At 56.6% G+C, this 22,308-nt stretch overlaps 1 protein-coding gene across 2 annotated transcripts in view; it reads left to right on the top strand.

Moving 5' to 3' along the window:
- Positions 1-625: 625 nt before the first annotated feature.
- ZMAT4 (zinc finger matrin-type 4) overlaps positions 626-22,308 on the top strand; it is a 367,435-nt gene continuing 345,752 nt past the window's right edge. Inside the window, exon 1 of one of the 2 annotated variants that reach the window (XM_051832388.3) lies at positions 626-827. The gene's annotated coding sequence lies outside the window, so the exon portion shown is untranslated. Of the gene's footprint in view, positions 828-907; positions 1,054-22,308 lie in introns of those variants that run through there. The other variant, XM_051832389.3, reaches the window with a different exon arrangement.

Here is a 22,308-nt window from a genome sequence, read left to right as displayed (position 1 = left end):
TCTTCTGAGACCCTGGCTGCAGAACTCAGGCAGTGGTATCTCAGGTTGGGGGGGGGGTGGTATGGGAGGGGAACCCAAGCTCCCCTGTGAAGATGCATCCCCGGTTTCCCCACACCCTCCCAAATGACCTTCGAATGCCCTTCCAGGGGGTGTGCAGCCTGGACCACAATCCTGCAGCCCCCAGCCTGCCTCGCTTGGCACCAACAGCAGAGCTGGGGCTCTCTCTGCCCTGAGGGACATTTGCCAGTTTGTGGGGAGGGGTGGGGCGTGGGGGTGGAAGGGAAGGCCAGAAAGCCATTGCTATGCTGTGGGCTCTGCTTTGTCCAAGTTCATACGCTCGAGCAAGAATCTGATTGCATGCTGGTTCCGTCTGTCTGTCTCTCTCTGTCTCCCTCCCTGCCTCCCTCTCTGTGTCTCTCTGTCTCTGTCTCCACCCTCCTCCCCATAATCGTTCCCCTCCCTTCCTCCCCCATCCCTCTCCTCGCACCCCCTCTCCCTGCCCTGGACTCCCGTCCTGCCCCCTCCCAGGCCCCGGAGCGGCGCCTATACAGGTTGTCAATGAAACATGGAATTATTTCCTTGGATGGCTTAGATAATAGTAGGAGCCAGAGCCGAGAGTGAGGTCTGCTGAAACCAATGCAGTCCTGCCCGGGGCCCGGGAGCCAATCGCGGGCTCCGGGGCGGGGCGTCCGCGCCCGCAGATAATCGCCCGGTGGCCGGCGCGCCCGCGGGTCCGCGCTGCTGCCGGGGACGCGGGCCGCGGCGCTCCATCGCCACAGCAGCCTCCGCCGCTCGCCGGGCAGCCGCCGCTGCGCTCCGCGGAAAAGGTCGGTGCGCCCGCGGCCCCGGGGGCGCCGCCGCGCGCGCGTGCGGTCCGGGCGGTTTGCAGGGGGGCGCCCAGCGGAGGCGGGCAGGCGGGAAGAAAAGTTTGGGGGAGGCAGCGGGACAAAGGTGGGAGCCCACTGCCTCTGGTCGGGAGGAAGACAAGCCTCCCCAGCTGGGAAACTTCTGCGCTGCCGGGGAGCCGAGAACCGGGCTTGCGCGTTGCTCCTGGTGAGCTGCCGCCGCTTGGGTCTGTCCGAGTGGGGTCCGAATGGGGGCGTCTTGGGACCGGGGGTGGGGAGCCGAGGGGTAGGGTTGGCGGGGAGCTGCAGGGTCTCTGGGTGCGGGGCCGGAGACCTCCAGGACGAGGGGCCGCCTGGAGCACGCGGGTTTGGCTCCGACCTGGGTGGAGGCTTGTTTGGGTTTTCTGCCCTGGGGGTCTGTGCTACCCTGACCTCAGCCCCTCCGCAAACTTCTGCCTCAGTACCTTTAATTGGGTAGAAGCAGACACTTCCTGGTTGTGTGTGTGTGTGTGTGTGTGTTGCGGGTGGGTTGGCCTGTCACACAACTGGGTGACAGACCGGGGGGGGGGGGGGGATCGGCCAGGACGGAATCCCTTGGCTCCCGAAAACTCTGGAAGACTTTCTGGGCTCCCTGTGTCCTGGGAAAACAGACATGGAGCTGCGTTTCATCCCCCGCCAAGCCTGCACCCTGGATGTTGATGGGGTGCACCCCGGCACCTCTGGGAGGCCCTGGAGGCTGTGGGAGGGGCTGGCGCCGGCGAGGAGAGGGGCAGGGGATGCCACAGGGATGGTGTTGAAGGCCCCGTCCAGTCTGCTCCTGCTACTGCTTTCCAGGGCACAAGCTGGCCTCGGGCCAGCAGCACACTCCAGCATCCTAGGGGCTGGGGCCGCAGGGGCCGCAGGGGCCGCAGGGGCCGGGGAACCTCCGACGGCCACTCCTGGCTCTGGAAAAAATCCTTTCTCAGGGTTGTGCCCGAGGGAGGTGTTAGGTGCATGGGGGTGGGGTGGAGTGGGGTGGGCTCCAGGAAGCCAGGTCCCCGCTTGGCAGCTCCTGTCTCTGTGTCCTGCAGTACTTCCTCGGCAGGTGTACCGTGTACCTGCCGTAGGCTCTACAGTTGCTGGGACAAGTCCTTGAGGCTCTGGGGACCAGGGGGTGAATTTGCCCGCTCTGATTCCTGTCCTAGAAGTGACACCACTGCCTGCGAGACAGACAGAGAGAGAGAGAGAGAGAGAGAGAGGGAGAGGGAGAGAGAGGAGAGGATGTCCTGGGAGGGACTCTGCAGAGACCACAAGTCCTTTGCACTCTTTCGTCTTTATTTTCTCCAACCACAACAGGTTCTGTTCCACCTCCTTTGGGCGGCTGTTTCGGGTGAGAAGCTCCACTTTAATGATTTGGAAGAAGAGCTGCTTGGCTGCTTCTTTGGGGGGTGGGGGTGGGGGTGGGGTCAGGATACAGTCAGCTCTCTCTATTCAGTTCACAGGCTGTCTGGCAGTAAACAAAACAAACTCGCCACCTGCCAAGGGATCCCTGCCTGTGCTGGGGACCTGGAGGCGAAGCTGGGGCTCTCTGGGGTGTTGGGTGTGTTTGGTGCTCCTTTGTAACCTCTCTCAAGGGACGCCCCCCCCCAGCCCTCTCCCCCCCAGCTCCCCCTCCACTCCCGAACTGCCCAGGCCGGCAGCGGCGTTGTGGGGGGGCATTGCCCACACACCAGGGGGCACCTCCATGAAGACAGTAACAGAGCTAGAAATGCTCTGAGTTTCAGTTGCACCTGGGACCAGGCGCAGGGAGCCAGCCTGGGGGACCCTGGCACGGATGCAGGTCTGCTAGGTTTCCATTGTGGCAGAGAACCTTAAAAGTCAGGCGTGGAAGGCAGCTCCTGGGTGGTGACTCACGCGGAGTGGGGGGAGGGAGCTGGGGGAGCTTTGGAACGTACAAGTGGGACACACTGGGGCGCTTGCTTTTTTTCCCTCTGCCTCCTCCTCATTCCTCTTCCCTGTATTTCCCCATTTGGAACAGAGATCTTGAAAATAACAACTTTAGACTTAAAAAAAGGGATCAGAGGAGCGACGGGATAATTGACAAAAAGCAAAAACAGCATCCTTTGCCACTTCACCTGCACCTTGGGCCAGGTGGGGTGTGGAACCCAGGGATCCCGCTCTGGTCTGGAGAATGTAATCCGTGGGGGTGGGGTGGGTGTGGGCCCGCTGTGGAACCCCCCTGGGGAGCCCGCTGCCCCCCGTTTCTGCAGGCAGAGTGTTGGATGCTCAGGAGAGCAAATGGATTACCTGTGCTGTCACCCCACCTGGCTGCTGTAGCCAGGACCCTGGGTAGGCACCACGGTCCATGAGCCAGTTCTCCTCTTGCAAGCTGATACGCTAGGGTTTTCCTCCTGTGGTGGTGCAGAGGGGTTGTGTGTGTCTGCTTCTGGATGCTCAGTGAGAGTTACCTGGCCAGCAAGAGCCCCATCCTTACGTTTTTGTCCTTACCTCCCTGTCATCTTCCGCGATATCCCTGTTCGTCATAAACACATTGGAAAAAATCTCTCTGCCAGCCTGCTCTGATCTCGTCATTTGGAGCCCCGGTTGGCCGTTCAAGAAACTGTGCTTTGAATCAGGACTGATTCAAAGAGCAGGAGCCTCGGTGCCTTCGAGGTTTCGGTTTTGGTTTGTGGTTTGGGGGCCCTTGCGCAGGTCTCAGGATGGTTGAGTTCTGCGCTCTGCAGCCCTGTGCGCCTTTTTCCTTTTGTTGGGTGTGTGATTTTCCTGGTCCTCCTTGGGCAGGTGCATCTGGAGGTTTGAATTCGGCTGGAGTGGCTTTGAGACTCAGAGAGGTGGCAGCGCGTGGCTCCTGTATCTAAAGTGGGCTCAAGATTGTTTGGCTGTCTAGGCTCAGAAATGCATGCAGCACATTGTCTTGGTTTAGGAAAAAATTTCAGGAGTAAATGGTTCATCGGACTCCTTCTTCTACTCCCATGCCCCTTTCTCCTGAGAGCCTTTCACCCTGAAGCATGCCCTTAATCCGAATGATATTAACCTAATCGCGTATCTGCAGGTTCACCCCATTTCCCTTTCTCCCCTGAGGACACCCCAAGACTGAGTTGAGACATCAGGCTCGCCTCGACTCTCAAAGAGTTAACCAAGGGACCTCAGGATTTCTGGTCTGTGCCTGGGAGCCATGAGGCCATCCTTTCTCCAAGTTCATGTCCACCGCAGGCTTCACCAGAGCCCCCAGGGCCGTGTGTGCACCTGACCTGCCAACAGGGTGGGTGGAGGCAGCGTCCGCACACAGGCCTGTCGGATGCCCCCGCTGCTCCTGTCCTGAGGCCTGGCATTGACCTTGGAAACATCTGCATGGAGAGAAATCCGGTTTCTCTATTCCCTTCTCACCCTACTCCATCTATCAGTAGTTGGCCAGGATGGAAGCCACTTGTCCCTACCAAGTTGTGAACTGTGTTGCCACTGCAGGAGATCCTTGGGTCCTGGATGGAAATCGGACACATGCGTGGTGGGATTTCTGGCGTCTGAGAGAGGGAATGGGAAGACAGGGCAGGTTCTAGGGAACTGTGGCTCTCTGGGTTCCGCTTCTGGCTGGTCCTGCCCTTGTCTGCATTGAGGGCATTGCGGTGTTAATGTCTGGAGCTTGAGCACTCGCATCTGACCTTGGGCATGGCGCCTACTTGCCCTCTCTGAGCCTCAGCTCCCTGCAGTGTAAGGCCAGGAGCTTGTTCCCATTAGGTCCCTTTTGGCGCTGGCCCTCTCTCTGCTCTTGCCACAGTCCCCACGCCGCGCTGCAGAAGCCACGGCCCCAGCCAGACTCGGAGCTCACACAGCACAACCTTGAGTGCAGGCCACTGTGCTGGGGACGTGCTCTGTGGCGGCAGGTCGGTGGGAATGGTGGCTGTTCTGCCAGAAGGGAAACAGGCTGGGGGGGGGGGGTGATGTAATAACTGGTTTGGGTTTGGGAGGGGATGTTATATGGAGGATGGCGACCAGCTGTTCTCCATCTCCAGCAAGGATTGAGTGAGAGAAAATAGACAGCAATTGCAGCAGATGGACTTAGATTAGGTACGAGGAAGAATTTTCCATCAGCGAGAGGAGAAGCTGTGGGGCCTCCCTGGTGGTCTCTGGGAAGTAGATGGACAGGGGCCGGGGCTGGAGGAGGAGCCCAGGGACCGTGTAGTGGAGAAGGGCAGGGATCCATACTGTGTCCTACCCAGAGCCCTTCTGCATTGCTCCAACGCCTCACCTCTGCGTGGGGCTGCGGAAGTGGCTCAGAGTCCGGAGCCAGAGCCTGAGCTGCTGGCCGCCTAGGGATGTCTCCTCCAGCGTCCCCGTTCATTTCCAGCTGTGGGAGATGAGGCTTGGGGTGGCCCTGGTTCTGAGCCAGCTGCAGAAGCAGGACCTCGGGCAGCGCTTGCCTTCTGAGTGCAAGAGACCCATTGCTCTGGGAAGCTGCTGACTTCACTGTACCACAGTGCAGAGTCCAGGGTCCCCGTGGTGAGGATACGCAGTGATTCAGTGCCTGCCAACTCCAGTCCATCTCGGACCTTTATCCCAAGTCCATGCTTGGTAGGGGGCACCTAAGCCTCCCCGGAGGTGGCCAGGGTGGCAGGGACTGGAGCAAGGAAGAGGGGCTGGGGTAGAGTGTGTGTGTGTGTGTGTGTGTGTGTATGGAGGGCCACCAGGAAGAGAGGGAGAGCAAAAAAGGAAAGGTATTTAATCTGACCTCCCCAGGATAAGACATGAGGTATCCACATTCCTTGCTGTATATATTTGAAATAATAGAAGCTCACAGCCTGTGCTCTAAGCTGTTTAAAAGGCTCACCTGTTACTTCATTTTTTTTGTTAAGATTTGCTTATTTATTTGAAGGCAGAGTTACAGATAGAAAGGAGTGACAGACAGAGAGAGATATCTTCCATCTGCTGCTTCACTCCCCCAAATGGCCACAACGGCCAAAGCCAGGAGCCAGGAGCTTCTTCCAGGTCTCCCACGTGGGTGCAGGGGCCCAAGCACTTGGGCCATCCTCTGCTGCTTTCCCAGGTGCATTAGCAGGGAGCTGGATTGGAAGAGGAGAAGCTGAGACTTGAACTGGCGGCCACATTGGATGCTGGTGTTGCAGGCTTAACCCACTGTGCCACAGTGCCGGCTCCTCTCCTGTTACTTTTACACACAGGACAAGTGCACCATGTGAGGAGAGGTGGCCCTCGGAAGGGTGCACTTAAGATCCCAGGTTGGCTTTTTGGGGAATGAAGCAGGTGGCTGTGTGGTGGCTTTGAGCTCCATGGAACACGGAGTGAACTGGGGACATGAGAATCTCCAAATGCATCCGTAGTTACTAAGTGCATGTATACAGCTAGAGAGAGGGAGGTGCAAACACACACACACACACACACACACACACACAGGTTTGTGCTGAGCTGAGCACCAAGAGGGCAGTGCAGGGTAGGCAGCAGGTGCACGGCGGGGGCACATCGTGACCCTTTCATGACTCAGCCTGCGGCTCCTCTCAGCGCTGACGAAGGCCTCCTGGGCCTATGTGCTCCAGAGGCCACAAGAGACGTGCGGTGCACATCCACTGTGGGGCAGGCTTGGGCTGACAGCAGGTGGGGCAGCACAGAAAGGGCAGGGAGCCGAGGGGCGGAGGGTGGGAGACTTTAAGGAAGCCTTGAACCCGCAGACACAATGTCACAGCGTGCCAGAGACAGGCAGAGCCAGCCAGGTGGCCGTGCAGCGCTGGGCTGTGCTGGGACAAAGCAAGGATGTGACCCTTGGACAGGGGTGCCTTGGCTGCAGGGTGCAGTGTGATGGTTGTCCTTATTTGGGGGCATCCGAGGAGAACAGAACACCTGAGTGAGGCCTGAGCCGTAACTCAGATGCTACCCGAGCAGTGTGGGAAGGAGCGGGAGCCCTGATTGCGAGACTCGGTGTCGGCGAGTCGGAACAGACGGCGCTGTGGGTGCTCGCAAGGTGGGGTGGAGCCAGCTGGCTACACCGAGCAGCAGAAGGGCTTGGGGCGGGGAATGGCGGGGTCGTGTTGGCATCTAAGCTGCCCCGTGGGAGACGGTGGAGGGAGACTGGCAGCGGCAGGAGGAGGGGCAGCCAGAGAGGGCATTGCTGTGGCTCCCTGGGTTACCCTAGACGGGGGCCCTGCCGCAGGGGAATCACTCATCCTGGGAGAAGCTGACAGGTGACAAGAAAGGTCACCCTGTTAGATAACGCGGGAGCAGCGTCCCCACTGAAGACAGGACCGGGGGGAATGGTCCCAGCTGCAGGACGGAGGCAGAGTGAGGGCATTAATGGAGAGCGTCGTTAAACCCCACATCCCTCTCCCTCCCTGGGAGGCCGGGGCTTCTCTTCCCTGCCAAGGAGTGAAAACATCAGTTGTTCCCCCGCAGGGAAAGTGGGCAGAGCGGCTGACCCGACAGTTCCCGTGCACACAGAGATGTGGCCAGAAAACAGTGTTAGGAGTCAGCCTGGCTAAAGCGAGCGGTCTTCAGTGAGTCTGTGGGAGTTGGGAGAAACAAACAAACAAACAAGCAAACAACTGTGGTTTTTGAAATTTTTGGCAGCCAAATAAGCTCATCTTCTAGTTGCATGCTCCATGAAGATTCCGAAGTCCTCTCATTGTTACGATGGGAACGAAAGTGAGGAGATGCTTATCTGGGAAAATGTAGTGATCCTATCACATCCGGTGTTCAGGCTGGGGGAGGAGGGGGTGCTGAGCCTTAGCTGGTGTGCAGGGAACTGGTGAGCCTGGGAGACTCTTCAACACACGCACCCTTTGAACCCAGGAGCCATTACCCCCTTTGTAGGAGTTTATCCTAAGGAAAAAATCCGGAATCTGCAAAACAGCTCTCATCAAAGATATTCCTTCCAGCACGGTTTATTCCAGTGAAGCTCAGTGTAGGGGGATTAATTAAATCTAATCTGGCTCAGCCAACAAAAATGGAAATCCAGGAAGCTATGAAAATTACATCGAGTGCCACACCAGAATATGAGACAGGGCCAATGGTATAAAATTAAGCAAAGATGGAAAAATAAATAGAATGGGATCGCAGTGACAATCAGAGGTATATGCGCCCTTGCAAAGTGGAGTACAGCATGTTAACATCATTTTTAAAAAGATTTTATTTATTTGAAAGGCCGAGTTAGGGAGAGAGAGAGAGAGAGAAGGAGAGACATAGAGAGATTTTCCATTTACTGGTTCACTCCCCAGATGGCCGCAACAGCCGGGGTTGCACCAGGCCAAAGACAGGAGCCTGGAACTCCATTGGGGTCTCCCGGGTGGGTGCAGGGGCCCAAGCACTTGGGCCATCTCATACTGCTTTCCCAGGAGCATTAGCAGGGAGCTGGATTGGAAGTGGGGCAGCCAGGACTCAAACTGGTGCCCACATGGGATCTTGGTGTCCCAGGAGGTGGCTTAACCACTGTGCCACAACACTGGCCTCACTATGTGTTAAAATTTTAACAGTGGTTACTGCTGAGTTTCAGAAAAACACCGGAGTTTTGATTTCTGTACACTTTTTTCCCTTGCTTTCCAAATTGTGTGCAGTAAGTGAGTTGCCTTGCAAAGCCAGCAAACCTGCTTTTCAGAGCCACAAATTCAAGGGGTGACTGGTCTCTGCACAAATGGAATTAAAAGAGGTTGGTTTTGGTGCAAACGGCTTTTGAAATCGTGCATGGTTCCTTCGTCATCCGCGTTCTCCCCGAGCTTTTCGAAGGTCCTTATTCATGGAGGGATGCACTCGTTTGTCGTCCTCCATCCATTTGGTGACGGGAGATCCATGTGCGTGGAAATGCATGAGGTGCTGCCGTGTGTCTCTGAGAAGGGGCTTTTAACACTGCTGCAGGTGTTGTGTGGGCGGATCTCCGAGCAGCTGTGGGCTGGCGCCTCCCTGTCCTTCCTCCCCACCTTGTCCAACCCTGACACTGACCTGACCCTGAACCAGACGGGCAGACCTCTGTCCAGCTCCCAAGCACAGAAGGGGAGCCTCCAGGGGAGGCTGTGACACGGCCAGGCTCACGGAGCTGGTGCATGGCACTGCAAGGCAGGGTGAAGAGGAACTTGGGTGCCGGATGCCTGCTCTGGCTGGGCCTTGGGTGCCCTGGTGGTGGAGACTGGCTGCATGATGCGTGCAGAGGCCACGTGGAGTGGTACTCTGGGTGTCTTCCCTCCCCACTCTGCCTCGGAAGGGCAGGTGGCAGCCCCCATGGACCTGTCCCTGGGGCTTTCACAGGTGTAGCTAGGGCAGGGAGGGCAGGACCAGGAGGGGTTCTAGAATGACTGGGTGGCCTGGGGGAAGTGTGGGCGTGGTGCCCCGTGTGGGCCTGCTCCAGGGAGTCCTAGGAATAGGTGCAAGAAAGGTGGGTATCGCATCGGTGAGGGGGACAGGGGTCTCTCTAGGCTTCCAGAGGTGGACGGTCCTGCCCATAGATGAATGTGGCACCGAGAGCCAGCGTGAGAGGCAGGTGGCTGCCCAGGGGCCACGGCGCTCCATTGTAGGTGATGGGTGAGAGGTGGCCGGGGCACACTTGTCTCCATTCTCTGAAATTCCTCAGTGTGGGGGTGGCGTTGTGGTGCTGTGGGTTAAACCACTGCTTGCTTCACTGGCATCCCGTGTTGGAGTGTAGGTTCGAGTCCTGGCTGCTCCTCTTCCAGTTCAGCTCCCTGCTAATGTGCCTGGGGAGGCAGTGGAAGATGGCCTCGCCACAGCCCATAAAAAAAAAAAAAACAACTCTAACCTCTTTTTTTAAATTATTTATTTGAAGGCAGGGTTACAGAGAGGCAGGGGGAGAGAGAGAGAGAGAGAGAGAGAGAGAGAGAGATCTTCTGTCCGCTGGTTCACTCCACAAATGGCCACAACAGCTGGAGCTGCACCAACCTGAAGCCAGGAGCCAGGAGCTTCTTCTGGGTCTCCTACGCGGGTGTAGGGGCCCAAGCACTTGGGCCACCTTCTGCTGCTTTCCCAGACCATAGAAGAGAGCTGGATGGGAAGTGGAGCAGCCGGGACTCGAACCATTGCCTATATGGAACACCAGTGTGGCAGGCGGTAGCTTTAGCTGCTATGCCATAATACAAGTGCCCTGTTTTCACCTTTCTACTTAAGTTTTTGCTTACCTATTTCTTATGTATTTGAAAGACAGAGAGAGACACGGGAAGAGAGAGCCAGAGACATCTTCCATCCACTGATTTACTCCGCAGATGCTTGCAATGGCCAGGACTGGGCTTGGTCAAAGCTATTAGCTGGGAACCTTGTCCAGGTCTCCCACATGGCTGTTGGGGACCCAAGTACTTGATCACACACTTGCTGACTCCCAGGGTGTGCGTTAGCAGGAAACTGGAATCGGAAGCAGTGAGGACTGCAACCTAGAACTTTGATGTGGGTTACAGGCGTCCCAAGTGGTAACCGCTGTTCCTAACACGTGCCCCTGTTTTCACGCTTGTGGTCATCACCCTTGTGTTTTGGGGTGGGTGTGACTCCAGAGGTGGCACTGTGAGTGAGGTGCAGGTGGCTAGCCTGGTATTGCTGTCTGCTGCACTGGTTGGTATCTTTCTTGCCTCTGGGCCTGGGGCCAGGGCTCCACACCAGTGACAGCAGAGAGCCTGGAGGGAGAGGGAGTGAGGCACGGAGGGGCTCAGGGCCCTGCTGTCCCTGCCTCCTGGGAAGTGTCTTGTCCTGTCTGCTGCTCTCTATTGCAGAAGGATGCTGGCGGGCTGGTGGCTCTGGCCCTGGGGACTGCTTTGTTTCTGTTGCTTCCTGGGACAGGTCAGCAAGGGTGACCGCCGGCCCCAGGTTCATGTGAGCTTAGAGCTCTCTGATTTTCCTGTAATGCAAATAGCATGTGCCCCTTTCTCATCTCTGAGTTTCCCTAATAGCACACATGAGCTTCTGACATTATGTGTTCACTCATGCACTGCTCAGAAGGCTGACAGTGGGCAGGCATACTTCTTGATTCTTATTTTTGAAGATTTTTTTTAAGGGGCTGGCACTGTGGCATAGCAGGTGAAGCCACTGTCTGCAGCACTGGCATCCCAGGTGGACACTGGTTCGAGTCCCAACTGCTCCACTTCTGATCCAGCTCCCTGCTAATGTGCCTGGGAAAGCAGTGGAAGATGGCCCAAGTCCTAGGCCCCCTGCACCCATGTGGGAGACTTGGATGAAGCTCTTGCCCCCAGGCCTTGGCCTGGCCCAGCCCTGGCCATTGGGACTATTTGGGGAGAGAACCAGCATATGGAAAACCCTCTCTGCCTCTCCTTCTCTGGAACTCTGCCGTTTAAAAGATTTATTTATTTTAGTTGAAGGGCAGAATTTCAGAGAGTGAGAGGGAGAGATCTCCCATCTGCTGGTTCACTCCCCAAATGACCACAATGGCCAGGGCTGGGCCAGACTGAAGCCAGGGGCCTGGGTCTCCATCTGGGTCTCCTTCATGGTGGCAGGGACCTTAACACTTGGACTCCACTGGCACCCACATGGGATGCCGGCTTCGCGGGAGGCGGCTTAACCCCCTGGGCCACCACACTGGCTCCAGGCACACTTCTAAGCTTGAAAAATGCAGCAGTGGGTGGAACAGACCCAGCTCCTGTCCTTTCAAAGCTTACATTCTCCTGGGGTAGGGGTGGGGGAACATGAATGAGAACAGGTGTCGGAGGGTGAGCAATGATCATGGACGGATATGGAACCCCAGAAGGGAACAGGAAGTGTGTGTGTGTGCAGGGGGAGGGGGAGCCAGGACGGCCTCACTCATGGCGGGGCAGTCTGTGTGACTATCTGGGGGAGCAGAAAGGCAATGGGGCTGGAGACACGGGGGTGCACAGCACGAGGTCAGGGTGTGTGCCCAACCCCTAAGATGCCGAGCCAAGGAAGGACCTGGGGCTGCCACACCGAGAGCAGGGTAGGCGGGAAGCCAGGTTGTACAGTGATCCTGGTGAGGGGCAGTGGTGGTGTCCGTGTGGTTGGTGTGGGTTCGGGGGAATGGCCAGGTGCTGGCTGTGTGTTGAGGATTTGCTGGAGGGTTGAAAGCGGGGCTTAGGGGAAAGAGAGGGTTGGTTGGAGGATGACTCTGAGGTTTCTGGACAGAGATGGGAAAGGCAGTGGGGAGGGGTGGAAGGAGGAGTTTGTTCTGAGAGGTGATGGAGAGCTGAGAGGCATCTGGGGCTGGCGTTGGGCGCAAGACTGGGGCCAGAGGACACTTTGGGAGTTTTCAGGATCGGCGGAGTCTAAGGTCAGGGGACCAGAGGAGATCCCCCGGGACGGGGAGAGGGCTTGGCAACATTCCCTTAAAGAGACGCCAAGTAAGGGTTTTAGGCTCTGCAGCCCGTTCAGTCTTTGCCGCAGCAACTTTGCTAAATGTGGCCTGGGAGCAGCCGCCGGAGACAGTCACACGCCAGTGAGTGTGGCTGTGTTCCAATAAAACTTTATTGACAAAGTGGTGGCTGGCAAGATCAAGGACATGGAAGGTGAGCCGGCCTAGGGGACTGAGAAGGAGCAGCCCTTTGGGTTGGGGGGTGGCGAAGGGAGAGGGGAGGTTGCCTTGGCAACGAAGAGAAGCCTCGTACTGCACTGCAAGAAACAAGAGGAGGGAGGATGGCAGGGAGCATCAGAGGCGCCGAGGCCAAGGAGGGTGACGCCTCTGCACCTGCAGGGAGCCCTGTTGGAGCGGGGTCAAGGGCAGGAGATGAGGACAGCTGTCATCAATGACATGACGGGGGTTGTGACAGCCAGGGGTGCAGAGCTGAGGCGCTAACTGCAGGGGTGTGGGGGCCAAAGTGGGCGCCTGTCCCTGTGAAATGGGATGCACAGCAGGTGCCCATGTGCACTTGCACGGGAGTGGCGGGCCGGGGAGAGTGAGGGCGCAAAGGGGCCGTGCATTTGGTGAGGTGTGTGGGGTGGGGCCTCCCTCTGGCCGCTTCTGGGCGATGGAGGAAGTGAAGTTAAGAGCTGAGAGAGAGAAGCGGGGAGGACCCTGGCCCAGCAGGCACCAGGGACAGCCGCCCTCAGACGCAGAGGGAGAGGGACGGAGGCTATGCCCGTGAGACGGTGGGAGTCTCTAAATCAAAATGAAGAGATTTCAGCTGATACTGTCACTGGAGCTTTTCAACCTGCAAATCCTAAAGAGTTATGACTGAATTACCAAAGCCGAGACGAGGGTGCGGATCGCCAAGTGCTCAAAAAAATCCTCTCGGAGGTTCCTGGGGGCCTGGGGCTGCCTGCTGGGGCACTGATTTTACAGGGATCACAGCACTCCTGGCTTGGAGCTGCTAAGCCTCATGCTTGGAAATCAGACGGGTGGGTGAGCCGCACAGGGTCCACTGGCAGACTCATTGCACGCTCTGGCTCTGCTTGCTTGCTGTGGTCTTGGGTCTGACCTGGGCCCCCGACTCGTGCAGGGGGATAACCCCCAAAGTGCTCAAGGAATGGTCCTCAGAGAGTGGGAACTGCATCTAACTGGGCTGAGGGCCGACCCTGGCCAACATGAGCAGATTGGATGAGGTGCTGAGGGTGCGCCCAGTGAGTCAGTCCTGGTGGCTATATACGGAGAGTGTGGCAGACAGACACATAGACTGCACACCTGCTGCCTGTCTCTTGCCACGGGATGCCCTACACAACACCATCACCAGACGTCAAACCTGTGGGGCCTGTCTCGTCCCCAGCCGGGAGCCCCTAGAACCGAGAACCAACATAAACGTCTTTATAAAATTAGCCTGTTTCGGGCACCCCATTCCAATCACGGGAAGCTGACGGTGTACGTCCTAGAACTCTTGTCTTTTTCAAGGCTGCTTGTTTACTGGTTTTTACACCTTTCTGTGAGGCAGCAGGGTGGGGGAGAGGGAGCAGGATTCCCTTCTCTGAAGTTTACTTTAAGAAGTTGTGGTGTACCAACTGAAACTGCCCCTTGCAGTGCCAGCTTCCCATACTGGATCACTGGGTCAAGTTCTGCTGCTCTGCTTCCGATCCTCCTCTCTGTTGTGGCCTGGGAAAGCAGTAGAAGAAGGCCCAAGTCCTTGGGCCCCTGCACCTGTGTGGGGAGACCTGGAAGAAGCTCCTGGCTCCTGGCTTCAGATTGGTGCAATTCTGGCTGTTGCAGCCATTTGGGGAGTGAACTAGTGGATGGAAGACCTCTCTCTCTGTCCCTTTCCCTTTTTGTCACTCTGAATTTCAAATAAATATTAGAAACAAAAGCTGTCTTGGGGAAAAGAAGGGCCATAGCCAGGGTCTTTTGATTCGAAAGGGAAGGCGGAACCCTGAAGGTGGAGCCGAGTGCTTTGCTGCCCATGTCCAAGACCTTCTGGAAGGAAGGGAGAAAGGACTTTGGAGAGGTGGAGCAGAGCTCTGCTGCAGGCTGCCTGGGGCAGAGTGAGAAGGGGAACAGCTCCTCCTGTTGGTTGCTGTCCACAAGGAAGCAGACTGGGACAAGAGGCACTGAGGTTTCCCGGAAAGAGCAGAGAGAAGCAGGCCGACTCCCGGAGAGCCTGCTGTGCGGGCGGTGGAGGGCGGCGCCTGCAGCTCGTGCGGCCGGGAACCTGGGAGGCAGGCCTGGGACCTGGCTTAGGTGGGGGCACCTCCAAGGCACCCCAGGAAGGGGCTGGCCTCCCCCGGAATGGGCATGACCAGGGGTCCTGTCCCTCTGATGGGGAACAGGTGGTGCATTGCCGAGGCGGGATTGTGTAGGCGGAGAGCAAACGGAGACTGCAGGCCCGCAGAAATGCAAGGAGCCCAGAGGGAGCCCGGTCAAGGTGCCTCTGCAGGCCGTGGCGACTGCAAACCTTGGAGTCCCTGGATTGCTGGCTTGCTGTCGGGTGACGGGGAGAGTGGGCTGTGAAGTGCCCAGCACAGAGCTGGAGCGCACAGCCAGAGCCGGGCACGCCGGCGGTGGCAGCGATTTCTGGAGGCGCGGCCAGGCTGGAGGGCTGGGTCCTGGGTTCCCGAGCTTCTGCTGGGGAGACCTTGCGGTGGATTTGGGCAGAGGCCGGAATACCTGTTTCCGGGTTTCACGGCTCAGTCACTTCCTCCCTAGTGTTGCCGGGCAAGGTTTGTGCATTCTTTGGACAAAAGACTCGGGAGGGAAACCCCGTCCACAGATACGTGCCGGGGAGCAGAGCCTAAGAGCTGCGAGATGCATACCGTGGCAAGGAACTGAAAGCGAGCCAGAAATGCCCGCGAAGCTTGCAACGGCGGGGCCGCAGATTTCTCCTCCTAATCGAGTGATTTGTGGGGGAACCCCATCCATCTCCCTAACCTGAGCCGAATCAAAGCAGCGATCGGCTGCCGCCGACTGGCAGAGCGAGCTCTGAGGCCGTGCTAGGCTGGTTTATGATCCTGCAGACTTTCCCCGCGGGGAAGCAGCTGACTGGAAGGGAGAGAGGTGCTTTGACCCCCCGGCGGCCCTATCAGCTGTCGGCGTGGGGCTCCCCCTTCGTGGGGCAGAGTGCAGCCAGGGCGCTGGGCCCTGGCGTCCTTTGAGACGGGGCGGGGGGCACATTTCCTGGGGCCTCTGAGTGGCTGTGATGGGCAGGTGCTGGCCTGGCTACGCACTTCCATGTTGCATTGTCATGGAGCTGTCTGGGCGATAGCTAAGTCCATCTCTTGAGTGGAGAGGCCACATCCGCCCCTCGCTCTGGATCCTGCAAGGGTAGGGGTGGCCGTTTCTGTAGAATGGAGCCTGGTGACGGCTATGTTTTCAGGCTGCCTCCTGGACAAGGAGCTGCTGTTTCGCATTTGACGTTTCCGGGGCATTCTCGGCAATCTCAACAGGGGTGAGGTGAAGTTGACTGAGCAGGGAAGACAACTGTGGCTTGCCGACTGACTAAGGAGCAGAGGGGCGTGTGTGGTTGTTGGGATGGGCAGAGCGGAGGAGGAGTTGGGGGTGCTGTGTGGCTCTTGGGATGAGCCCCAGGTGTCTAAGCACCCCAAATGCTGAGGATTGTTTTTCTATGATAAAAAAAAAATCAATTTTGCTGGAGTTCAGAGCAAAAGAAATAGCATGAGTAAAAATGGGGCACTCCAAGAGGAAGCAGCATGACATTACGGGTGCGGGCCTGGGGGCCCGGGTAGTGGAAGATCGTGCCTCTGTGTAGGGATGCTGGGTAGTGAAGGGGCTTGGGGGAGGTCCTGCATCCCAGCGCTCCTCGCCGATAACAGTTCCAAGAGCACCAATGATAGACTTGCTCGTTCAAGTGGAAACGAGCTGGGCAATGATTGGAGGTTGACGGTGACCTGCTGCACGTCCCTGAAGTGTGGTGGAGCGCAAGGCGGGCCTGTCCATGTGCCTGCAATTGCTGCAGTCTCCCTGGGAAGAACCGTGTTTGAGGGCTTCTTGTACCTTCTCCTTGACATCTAGTCCTCTGTCCTAAGGGAAAGTCACCAGAAATGCGGGGACATAGTTGCACACCACGTTGTCTACTGTGATGCAATGGATAACGGGAGTGAACGGCTCCAGTAGGAGACAGCTACGTTAGGGTGCAGCCCAGTGATGGAGCAGAGAGACCTCTGTGAGTCAGCTTCTTGACACTACCACTAAAATACCCAGGAGAAGCTATCTGGGGAGGAACAGGGTTTATTTCTGCTCACGGATTCGGAGGTTCACAGTCCAAGATCACACGGCCTCATTGATCTGGCCTGTGATGGGGTGGTTGATGGAGGAGGGACAGTGTGGCGAGCCAGGGAGCCGAGAGGGACAGCAAGCACCCTTGTCCTGCCTGTGTCTGGCTTGTGACGCACAGAGACTCGGTCACAGGGCTCTTCCCAGCAGCCCGACCCAGTCACTCCCAAGGCTTCCCCTCCTTCTCAGATTCTGACTTAGAGGTTCCAACATCTGCCTCCCAAGCCCAACCTTGTTCACCCCACTGCAAAGCCCCGTGAAGAGTGTTAGCGACGTGAGACGATGCTCATGGAGCCGACAGTGACGTGATCTTCTGAACAGGCCCATAGAATGTGTCAGTGGGGACATCAGTGTGACTGAAATACACCAGCGAGCTAATGGAAGTTCTCTCCGGCTGGTTTTTGTTTCCTTCCAACTATTTTGCAGTTGGCTTGTATTGAATTCTGTAATACGACTCAGGAAAATGAGATCCTTGGAATTTAGTAGGTCCTGCCCCATGTGGGAGATGGGTGTTTGCCAAGGATGGGGCCTGGCGCAGATCCCTGGAACCTGTCAGAAGGCTTTGTGTGGCCCCAACTCTTCCTCCCCACTCCCACCCCCACCCCACCCCCCAGCCCACATGGAAGAAACAAATGTTTTTGGGGATAGAAGCAAACATTTTGGAGCGAGGAGACAAGAGTGGGTGTGTTGTGCAGACAGCAGTAAGCACAAGGAGAGAGCCTGCCCCCGGGCGCTCTCTGCTCTCAGCTCCAGATGCTTCCAGGAGGCCACCAAAGTGACAGACGCCCCGCGAGGCTGCCCCCACCCGAGACCGCTGCACTCCTCTGCTCCAGGACTGCCGCTGGGAAACCAGTGAGCTCCTCCCCCCCGCCTCCACAAGCAGCCCTGCTCACACAATACTAATGGAACAGAGGGGTCGGGGCTGTGGGAAAACAGAGGCGACGTGGGGCTGGGCAGCTTGCAGGAGGGTCCACTCGGGGCCGGGGCCAGGGCCACCGCACAGGTGTGCCTTGCCCACTGCAGCCCGTGTTTGTCAGTTCTGTGGCACATTGTGTGTGCTCATAGCTAGTTACAAGATATATCGCTTGTGCAACAGGTAACCTCGTGGGGACACGTAGCATGCCGGGTCTTGGGGTACGTGCTGGGCACGTCTCTTCAATTATACGGAAGCCTTGGCCTTTGTGGAACACACTGGTTTTTCTAAGTTGGACGACTTAGTTCTGATGTGTCTGTTCCAATTTCTGGAATTTTTTAAAAGGATTTATTTGTGTATTTGAACGGCAGAGATACAGAGAGAGAGAGAGAGAGGTCTTCCATTCACTAGTGCACTGCCCCAGATGATCACAATGGCCAGGGCTGGGTCAGGCCGAAGCCAGGAGCCAGGAGCTTCTTCTAGATCTCCCATGTAGGTGGCAGGGGCTAGGTCACTTGGGCCATCTTCTGCTGCTTTTCCCAGGCTATTGGCAGGGAGCTGGATCACAAGTGGAGCAGCTGGGACTTGAACCAGCGCTCCTATGGGATGCTGGTGTTATAGGCAGTGGGTTTACCCACTACGTCACAACAATGGCCCCCAAATTCTGGATTTTTAAATAAGATTTATTTTATTTATTTTAAAGGCAGAGTGACACACACACAGAGGTAGAGACAGAGAGAGAGAGATTGGGAGTCAGAGAGAGGGAGAAAGATCGATAGTTGGGGTTCACTCCCCAAATGCCTACAATGGCCAGGATTCGGCCAGGCCAAAGTCAAGAGCCTGGAACTCCGTCCGGGTCTCCCGTGTGGGAGGCAGGCGTGCAAGCACTTGAGGCATCTTTTGTTGCCTCCCAAGGTGCATTAGCAGAGTACCGGAGTGGAAGTGGAACAGAGCGGACTTGAACCGGTGCTGGGATAGGATGCAGACGCCTCAAGTGGCGGCTTAACCCCCTGTGCCGGAACAAAACAGCTTTGCTGAAAGTAGCAAGTGCTTGCTTTGGGTTTGTGAAATACCATGGGATTAGCATTTTTTTTTCCTTTGTGCACCAATGTCCTCAAGACATGTAAATATTTCCCTTTACTTCATTCTTGCAACACCTCTGTGAGATGGGGCAGGGTGGTAGGTGGTGCCACCTGCCTTCCAGCAGGGAACAGGGGAGAGTTTTTGGCCCTGACTCTGGTCCTGTTGGGGTCGTCCCAAGGCAAGGTCGTCCCTGGTTTCTGCTCCCCGTGACCTGCCTCTCTGGCGAGTGAGCGGCGACTGGCCACTGGCCACCTGCAGTCCTCACTGGGTTTTCTGCCATGCCAGGCCCAGTTATCCCTTCATTTCAGAACTTCCTTGAACTGGAAACACAATGGCAGATGCGTATTCTCTCTTGGCACTGGATCTCGGGATGCTGACAGGGACCTCGAAACTCCTGGGAGGGGCAGCTTTCCACTGTGCGATACGCTGAGACGTGCGGTTGCCAATTCCACTGTGCGATAACGCTGTTCCTCTCGGCTTTGGAATGGGTCCAGATGTTTCTCCTCCTTTGAAGACCTGACACGGCTGGGGCCAGCTCCATAAATTGGGCCAAACACCAGCTACGAGGCTGGCATGATGCTGATGCATTCTCCACTGGAAGTCTTGGGAGAAAACTGTCTCTTCTACCCCTCCCTCTCCTCCTTTGGGTCTTGTGTCTTTTGGGGCCTCTGTCTCTGTTACACACACACACACACACACACACACTGATGTACATGATTACACGGATGTGTCTAAACATAAGTCCAAATCTCGGATGTGTTTAAACACATCTGCGTTTTTATTGCTCTCGCTTCTTTTTTAGGAATTCTGTAAAAAGGAGCTAAAGAGCTTCCAACAACAGACAACGAGATGACTTAGCTAAGTGTCTCCCATGTGCAGGCACAGAGAGGGACACTGAGTCAACTCCTGTCCTTAGAGCCCAGAGCCCGATGGACGGCGGCTTTGACAGCAGCCAGGCCTCCCCGGGGCTCCTGGGGACCGAGGGGGAAATGGTTCTGTCCGGTGCTGGGCATGAGAGGACTTGCGGTGGGTGTCTGAATGTCACAGTTCCGGAAGCTGGACATCCCAGCTCCAGGTGTCCACGGGCCAGATGTCTTGTGTCGACTGAGGGGAGGGTCTCACCAGGGTCCCTTTCCTTGGCTGGCAGGTGGCCTGTGCTCCCCGGGGTCTTTTGCATCATCTTCCCCTTGTGCGTGTCCACAGTTGTCCTTTCCATAAGGACACCGGTCACACCGGGTTAGGTAACCCCTATCTCCAGCTAAGGTCCTGGCAATGAGGGCTTGGACACAAGGATTCCAAGAGGGACATGGTTCAACCTTCAGTGGTGGGGTTGTAGGCAGCACTTCTCTCTCTGGAAACAACTCCGCCCCCCCTTTTTGTTTTTAGATTTATTTGTTTGAGAGACAGAGTTACAGAGGGGAGGGAGAGAGACAGAGAAGTCTTCCATCTGCTGGTTCACTCCCCAAGTGGCCACAATGACCAGAGCTGGGCCGATCCAAAGCCAGGAGCCAGGAGCTTCTTCCAGGTCTCCCATGCAGGTGCAGGGGCTCAAGCACTTGGGCCATCTTCTACTGCTTTCCAAGGCCATAGCAGGGAGCTGGATCGGAAGAGGAGCAGCCTGGACTTGAACCGGTGCCCATATGGGATGCCAGCCCTACAGACACAGGCTTAACATACCATGCCATAATGCTGGCCCCAGCAACTTCCCTTAAACCCGGGTAGCTGAATTCACGGCATGCCTCTCTCTCTGCCCTCACAAAGAAGTGGATTTCCACAATTCACGCTGCCTTCAGGGTGGATTCTTCTCACCCATCCCCTTTACCAAGGCTAAATCCATTTCCTCTTCTTTATTTTTTATTCAAAGATTTATTTTGGGGCCGGCAATGTGGTGCAATGGGTTAAAGCTCTGGCCTGCAGTGCCCGCATCCCATATGGGCACCGGTTCGAGTTCCGGCTGCTCCACTTCCAATCCTGCTCCCTGTTAATGTGCCTGGGAAAGCAGTAGAAGATGGCCCAAGTGCTTGGGCCCCTGCACCCATGTGGGAGACCTGGAAGAAGCTCCTGGCTCCTGGCTTTGGCCTGGGCCAGTCCTGGTTGTTTGGGCCATTTTGGGAGTGAACCAGCCAATGGAAGATCTCTCTCTCTCTCTCTCCCTCTCTCTCTCTCTCTCTCTGTCTCTACCTCTCTCTGTCACTCTGCCTTTCAAGTAAATAAATAAATCTTTCTTTATTTTCAAGGCTCAGAACTCTGTCCTCTCAGTGTGACCAGGGGCTCCTATAAGGAGGGGCTTGGGAGGCCCTTGGCCACAGGACTGCCCCAGGAGTCAGACCAGGTCCCACCCTGGGGATCGTGGGCAGAACTGGCATTCCCTGGGGGAGGAGGAGGACTTGTGCTCCCTTTCAGCTCCATCCTGGCCTGGGCAGTGCCTAGGGCTGCAGCCCTGACTCTGCCCCTTCCCCGTCCCTTGACAGCCATGAAGACACCACACCCAAGTGTGCTTTCTCCATTGCTCTTCCCAGCGCAGCCGTGGCATTCGCTCGCTCCTCTACATCACTTGCATCTGCCCACAGAAACCGCACCTGGGAGGCCTGGGTGGGGGCGCACCTGCATCAGGGTTGGCTTTATGCTGAGTGTGTAGGTCTGGGCAGCAGGCCTCATGTGTGCTACAGGAGGTGGGTGCTGCTCGGGACCCGGGAGCTCTGTTCTGTTTGCCTAGAAGGAGCCTGGAGTCCCTGCAGAGAGCGAGCGAGCAAGAACGCCGGGGGCAGGGAATGAGCTCCGTCCCAGGCCAGCCTGCTGCCTTCCATGGGTGCTGTGGGTGGTGGTGGTGCATTGGCCAGCGCCGGAGCGAGTTATCAGCAAATACAGCACACCAGAAGATGAGCTGGCACAGGCGCATTTTCCCAGGGTTCTCTCCTGACCTTCTGAAGGGCACCAGGTGCTGCACACAGCACTGGAGCAGGACCAGGGCAAGGTGGAGGAGACAAGTTTCCCCCTCTAGGAACGCAGCCATCACCACCTTGGTTTTTTTGTTTACCAAGATAAACCGGGTCCCAAGCCGCACCTGCTGCAATCCATCAGCTGAGGCCAAGAGTTATAATTACGGAAAGCTTCGGGCCACTGATCAGATAAAACCACCACCAAAAAAAAAAAAAAAAAAAAAAAAAGTTCCCATAGGCCAAACCCATTCATGTGCAAAAGTGTAATTATCAGTTCATTCTGCTTAAATTAGGTAAACTCTGCCAACCTCGGAAGGGGACTGGAGCTCCTTCCTGTAGAAAGCAGAGCGCTCTCATTTTCACCTGGGGCTGAGAGGGAAGGGAAGGGGGAGTGTGGGATGTGGACACCGGACTTGGTATGCAGCTCAGGCTGTGGCTCTGGGTCCCAGCTGAAGATGTGAGGCCAGTGGATCATTCCAGATCGCAGCAGGAAGCTGTTCAGGTGAATTCTGACCTAGGGGTGTGGAGGTAGGGGTCTGCCAGTGTAACAGGGGACTTTGTAAAGTTTGTAGGAAAAGGGAATTGAAAGGTAGGTTTGTGTTGTTGCAAAAGATTCTGAAAATCCATGCTTACAATTTTTTAAAGATTTATTTATTTGAAAGGCAAAGTTACAGAGAGGCAGAGGCAGAGGCAGAGGCAGAGAGAGAGAGAGAGAGAGGTCTTCCATGCAGTGGTTCACTCCCCAGATGGCTGCAATGGTCAGAGCTGCACCAATCCGAAGCCAGGAGCCAGGAGCAGAGAGCTGGATTGGAAGTGGAGCAGTTGGGACAGGAACCAGTGCCCTTATGGGATGCCGGCATGGCTACCCACCACACCAATATTAAGCCCTCATGCTTACACTTCTATGATGACTATTTTACGTGAACT

The sequence above is a fragment of the Oryctolagus cuniculus genome, chromosome 2 (assembly GCF_051225735.1).
Source record: "Oryctolagus cuniculus isolate XC-2025 breed Fujian yellow rabbit chromosome 2, ASM5122573v1, whole genome shotgun sequence".
NCBI classification, from domain to species: domain Eukaryota; kingdom Metazoa; phylum Chordata; class Mammalia; order Lagomorpha; family Leporidae; genus Oryctolagus; species Oryctolagus cuniculus.
Note: the sequence above shows the minus strand (reverse complement) of the source record. Positions and strands in the feature narration are given on the sequence as shown.